Here is an 8,764-nt window from a genome sequence, read left to right as displayed (position 1 = left end):
CAGGTACAGAGACAGGTTCAGAGACAGGTACAAACACAGGTACAGGTTCAGAGACAGGTACAGAGACAGGTACAAACACAGGTACAGGTTCAGAGACAGGTACAAACACAGGTACAGGTTCAGAGACAGGTACAGACACAGGTACAGGTTCAGAGACAGGTACAGAGACAGGTACAGAGACAGGTTCAGAGACAGGTACAAACACAGGTACAGGTTCAGAGACAGGTACAGAGACAGGTACAGGTACATGTACAGGTACAGGTACAGGTACAGAGACAGGTACATGTACAGGTACAGGTACAGGTACAGAGACAGGTACAGAGACAGGTACAGGTTCAGAGACAGGTACAGTTTCAGAGACAGGTACAGAGACAGGTACAGGTTCAGAGACAGGTACAGGTTCAGAGACAGGTACAGAGACAGGTACAGTTTCAGAGACAGGTACAGAGACAGGTTCAGAGACAGGTACAAACACAGGTACAGGTTCAGAGACAGGTACATGTTCAGGTACAGGTTCAGAGACAGGTACAGTTTCAGAGACAGGTACAGAGACAGGTTCAGAGACAGGTACAAACACAGGTACAGGTTCAGAGACAGGTACATGTTCAGGTACAGGTTCAGAGACAGGTACAGTTTCAGAGACAGGTACAGAGACAGGTACAGGTTCAGAGACAGGTACAGAGACAGGTACAGAGACAGGTACAGTTTCAGAGACAGGTACAGAGACAGGTACAGGTTCAGAGACAGGTTCAGAGACAGGTACAGGTTCAGAGACAGGTACAGAGACAGGTACAGGTACAGAGACAGGTTCAGAGACAGGTACAGAGACAGGTATAGTTTCAGAGACAGGTACAGAGACAGGTATAGTTTCAGAGACAGGTACAAGTACAGGTACAGAGACAGGTACAGAGACAGAGACAGGTACAAGTACAGGTACAGGTTCAGAGACAGGTACAGAGACAGGTACTGCAGAACTCCAGAACTGCAGAACTCCAGAAATGCAGAACTCCAGAACTGCAGAACTCCAGAACTGCAGAACTCCAGAATTCCAGAACTGCAGAACTGTGAGCAGAGGCAGAACTGTGCAGGTATGAAATACATCTGATCTGCATAAAAGGTCAGGTCAGTAACGCAGCGGCGGAGCGAGTGCAGTGACGAGGCTAACGGGACGGTGTGGAGTTCAGCAGGGTCACAGCTTCAGTCTGTTGGTGCGGCAGCGGAGGCTCCTGTAACGCCCGCCGGATGGAAGGCAGGTAACCCGTTGGTTTGGGTGTTAGGGTGATCGGGTTTCGCCCTGCTCAGGCGATAGACTTTTACTTCTTACATATATTTAAATATTTTTATTCTGGTACAGGTTTGTCCAACAATACAGTGTTTTAATCATGATCATAGAAAAAGATAAACACAACATAAACACAACATAAATACAACATAAACACAACATAAACACAACATAAATACAACATAAACACAACATAAATACAACATAAACACAACATAAATACAACATAAATACAATATAAACACAACATAAATACAACATAAACACAACATAAATACAACATAAACACAACGCAATACACCATAAACACAACATAAATACAACATAAATACAACATAAACACAACGTAATACACCATAAACACAACATAAATACAATATAAACACAACATAAATACAACATAAACACAACATAAATACACCATAAATACAACATAAATACAATATAAACACAACATAAAAACACCATAAATACAACATAAACACAACATAAATACAATATAAACACAACATAAATACACCATAAATACAATATAAACACAACATAAATACACCATAAATACAACATAAACACAACATAAATACAACATAAATACAATATAAACACAACATAAATACAATATAAACACAACATAAACATAACATAAATACAACATAAATACAACATAAATACACCATAAATACAATATAAACACAATATAAACACAACATAAATACAATATAAACACAATATAAATACAATATAAACACAACATAAACACAACATAAATACAATATAAACACAACGTAATACACCATAAATACAATATAAACACAACATAAATACACCATAAATACAACATAAACACAACATAAATACAATATAAACACAACATAAACACAACATAAATACAATATAAACACAACATAAACATAACATAAATACAACATAAATACAACATAAATACACCATAAATACAATATAAACACAACATAAACACAACATAAATACAATATAAACACAACATAAATACAATATAAACACAACATAAACACAACATAAATACAATATAAACACAACGTAATACACCATAAATACAATATAAACACAACATAAATACAATATAAACACAATATAAACACAACATAAATACACCATAAATACAACATAAACACAACATAAATACAACATAAACACAACATAAATACACCATAAATACAACATAAACACAACATAAATACACCATAAACACAATATAAACACAACATAAATACAATATAAACACACCATAAACACAACATAAATACAATATAAACACAACATAAATACAACATAAACACAACGTAATACACCATAAATACACCATAAATACAACATAAACACAACATAAATACAACATAAACACAACTTAAATACACCATAAATTCAATATAAACACAACATAAATACACCATAAATACAACATAAACACACCATAAATACAATATAAACACAACATAAACACAATATAAATACAATATAAACACAACATAAACACAATATGAACACAACATGAACACAATATAAACACAACATAAACACAACATAAACACAACATAAATACAACATAAACACAACATAAATACAACATAAACACAACATAAATACACCATAAACACAATATAAACACAACATAAATACAACATAAACACAATATAAACACAACATAAATACAACATAAACACAACATAAATACACCATAAATTCAATATAAACACAACATAAATACACCATAAACACAATATAAACACAATATAAACACAACATAAACACAATATGAACACAACATGAACACAATATAAACACAATATAAACACAACATAAACACAATATAAACACAACATAAATACAACATAAATACACCATAAATACAACATAAACACAACATAAACACACCATAAATACAATATAAACACAACATAAACACAATATAAACACAACATAAATACAACATAAACACAACATAAATACACCATAAATACAATATAAACACGACATAAACACAATATAAACACAACATAAACACAACGTAATACACCATAAATACAATATAAACACAACATAAATACAATATAAACACAATATAAACACAACATAAACACAATATAAACACAACATAAACACAATATAAACACAACATAAATACACTATAAATACAACATAAATACAATATAAACACAATATGAACACAACATGAACACAATATAAACACAATATAAACACAACATAAATACACTATAAATACAACATAAATACAATATAAACACAACATAAATACACCATAAACACAACATAAACACAATATAAACACAACATAAACACAACATAAATACACCATAAATACAATATAAACACAACATAAACACAATATAAACACAACATAAATACACCATAAATACAATATAAACACAACATAAACACAATAGAAACACAACATAAACACAATATGAACACAACATGAACACAATATAAACACAATATAAACACAACATAAACACAATATAAACACAACATAAACACAGTATAAACACAACATAAATACAACATAAACACAACATAAATACACCATAAATTCAATATAAACACAACATAAATACACCATAAATACAATATAAACACAATATAAACACAACATAAATACAATATAAATACAATATAAACACAATATAAACACAATATAAACACAACATAAATACAACATAAACACAATATAAACACAACATAAATACAACATAAACACAACATAAATACACCATAAATTCAATATAAACACAACATAAATACACCATAAATACAATATAAACATAATATAAACACAACATAAATACACCATAAATACAATATAAACACAACATAAACACAATATAAACACAACATAAACACAATATAAACACAACATAAACACAATATAAACACAATATAAACACAACATAAACACAATATAAACACAACATAAATACAACATAAACACAACATAAATACACCATAAATTCAATATAAACACAACATAAATACACCATAAACACAATATAAACACAATATAAACAACATAAACACAATATAAACACAACATAAATACAGCATAAACACAACATAAATACAACATAAACACAACATAAATACAACATAAACACAATATAAACACAACATAAATACAACATAAACACAACATAAATACACCATAAATTCAATATAAACACAACATAAATACACCATAAACACAATATAAACACAATATAAACACAATATAAACACAACGTAAATATAACATAAACACAACATAAACACAACATAAATACAACATAAACACAACATAAATACACCATAAATTCAATATAAACACAATATAAACACAACATAAACACAATATAAACACAACATAAATATAACATAAACACAACATGAACACAACATAAATACAACATAAACACAACATAAATACACCATAAACACAATATAAACACAATATAAACACAACATAAACACAATATAAACACAACATAAATATAACATAAACACAACATAAACACACCATAAATACAACATAAACACAACATAAACACACCATAAATTCAATATAAACACAACATAAATACACCATAAATTCAATATAAACACAATATAAATACACCATAAACACAATATAAACACAATATAAACACAACATAAACACAATATAAACACAACATAAATACAACATAAACACAACATAAATACACCATAAATTCAATATAAACACAACATAAATACACCATAAATACAATATAAACACAATATAAACACAACATAAATACAATATAAATACAATATAAACACAATATAAACACAATATAAACACAACATAAATACAACATAAACACAATATAAACACAACATAAATACAACATAAACACAACATAAATACACCATAAATTCAATATAAACACAACATAAATACACCATAAATACAATATAAACATAATATAAACACAACATAAATACACCATAAATACAATATAAACACAACATAAACACAATATAAACACAACATAAACACAATATAAACACAACATAAACACAATATAAACACAATATAAACACAACATAAACACAATATAAACACAACATAAATACAACATAAACACAACATAAATACACCATAAATTCAATATAAACACAACATAAATACACCATAAACACAATATAAACACAATATAAACAACATAAACACAATATAAACACAACATAAATACAGCATAAACACAACATAAATACAACATAAACACAACATAAATACAACATAAACACAATATAAACACAACATAAATACAACATAAACACAACATAAATACACCATAAATTCAATATAAACACAACATAAATACACCATAAACACAATATAAACACAATATAAACACAATATAAACACAACGTAAATATAACATAAACACAACATAAACACAACATAAATACAACATAAACACAACATAAATACACCATAAATTCAATATAAACACAATATAAACACAACATAAACACAATATAAACACAACATAAATATAACATAAACACAACATGAACACAACATAAATACAACATAAACACAACATAAATACACCATAAACACAATATAAACACAATATAAACACAACATAAACACAATATAAACACAACATAAATATAACATAAACACAACATAAACACACCATAAATACAACATAAACACAACATAAACACACCATAAATTCAATATAAACACAACATAAATACACCATAAATTCAATATAAACACAATATAAATACACCATAAACACAATATAAACACAATATAAACACAACATAAACACAATATAAACACAACATAAATACAACATAAACACAACATAAATACACCATAAATTCAATATAAACACAACATAAATACACCATAAACACAATATAAACACAATATAAACACAACATAAACACAATATAAACACAACATAAATACAACATAAACACAACATAAATACACCATAAATTCAATATAAACACAACATAAATACACCATAAACACAATATAAACACAATATAAACACAACATAAACACAATATAAACACAACATAAATACAACATAAATACAACATAAACACAACATAAACACAATATAAATACAACATAAACACAATATAAACACAACATAAATACAACATAAACACAACATAAATACAATATAAACACAACATAAACACAACATAAACACAATATAAACACAACATAAACACAATATAAACACAATATAAACACAACATAAACACAATATAAACACAACATAAATACAACATAAACACAATATAAACACAACATAAATACAACATAAACACAACATAAATACACCATAAATACAATATAAACACAACATAAACACAACATAAACACAATATAAACACAACATAAACACAATATAAACACAACATAAATACAACATAAACACAATATAAACACAACATAAACACAATATAAACACAATATAAACACAACATAAACACAATATAAACACAACATAAATACAACATAAACACAACATAAACACAATATAAACACAATATAAACACAACATAAACACAATATAAACACAACATAAATACAACATAAACACAATATAAACACAACATAAACACAACATAAATACACCATAAATTCAATATAAACACAACATAAATACACCATAAATACAATATAAACACAACATAAACACAACATAAACACAATATAAACACAACATAAATACAACATAAACACAACATAAATACACCATAAATTCAATATAAACACAACATAAATACACCATAAACACAATATAAACACAATATAAACACAATATAAACACAAAATAAATACAACATAAACACAATATAAACACAACATAAATACAACATAAACACACCATAAATACAATATAAACACAACATAAACACAACATAAACACAATATAAACACAACATAAACACAACATAAACACAATATAAACACAATATAAATACAACATAAACACAATATAAACACAACATAAATACAACATAAACACAATATAAACACAACATAAATACAACATAAACACAACATAAATACAACATAAATACAACATAAATACAACATAAATACACCATAAATTCAATATAAACACAACATAAATACACCATAAACACAATATAAACACAATATAAACACAACATAAATATAACATAAACACAACATAAACACAACATAAATACAACATAAACACAACATAAATACACCATAAATTCAATATAAACACAATATAAACACAACATAAACACAATATAAACACAACATAAATATAACATAAACACAACATAAACACAACATAAATACAACATAAACACAACATAAATACACCATAAACACAATATAAACACAATATAAACACAACATAAACACAATATAAACACAACATAAATATAACATAAACACAACATAAACACACCATAAATACAACATAAACACAACATAAATACACCATAAATTCAATATAAACACAACATAAATACACCATAAATTCAATATAAACACAACATAAATACACCATAAACACAATATAAACACAATATAAACACAACATAAACACAACATAAATACACCATAAACACAATATAAACACAATATAAACACAACATAAACACAATATAAACACAACATAAATACAACATAAACACAACATAAATACACCATAAATTCAATATAAACACAACATAAATATACCATAAACACAATATAAACACAATATAAACACAACATAAACACAATATAAACACAACATAAATACAACATAAACACAATATAAACACAATATAAATACAACATAAACACAATATAAACACAACATAAATACACCATAAACACAATATAAACACAACATAAATACACCATAAACACAATATAAACACAATATAAACACAACATAAACACAACATAAACACAATATAAACACAATATAAATACAACATAAACACAATATAAACACAACATAAACACAATATAAACACAATATAAACACAATATAAACACAATATAAACACAACATAAATACAACATAAACACAATATAAACACAACATAAATACAACATAAACACAACATAAATACACCATAAATACAATATAAACACAACATAAACACAATATAAACACAACATAAACACAATATAAACACAACATAAACACAATATAAACACAATATAAACACAACATAAACACAATATAAACACAACATAAATACAACATAAACACAACATAAACACAACATAAACACAATATAAACACAACATAAACACAATATAAACACAACATAAATACAACATAAACACAATATAAACACAACATAAATACAACATAAACACAACATAAATACACCATAAATTCAATATAAACACAACATAAATACACCATAAATACAATATAAACACAACATAAACACAACATAAAC

Source organism: Salminus brasiliensis, chromosome 14 (genome assembly GCF_030463535.1).
Source record: "Salminus brasiliensis chromosome 14, fSalBra1.hap2, whole genome shotgun sequence".
Taxonomy (NCBI): Eukaryota; Metazoa; Chordata; class Actinopteri; order Characiformes; family Bryconidae; genus Salminus; species Salminus brasiliensis.
The sequence above is the reverse complement of the archived record's forward strand: the minus strand, read 5'-3'. Positions refer to the sequence as shown.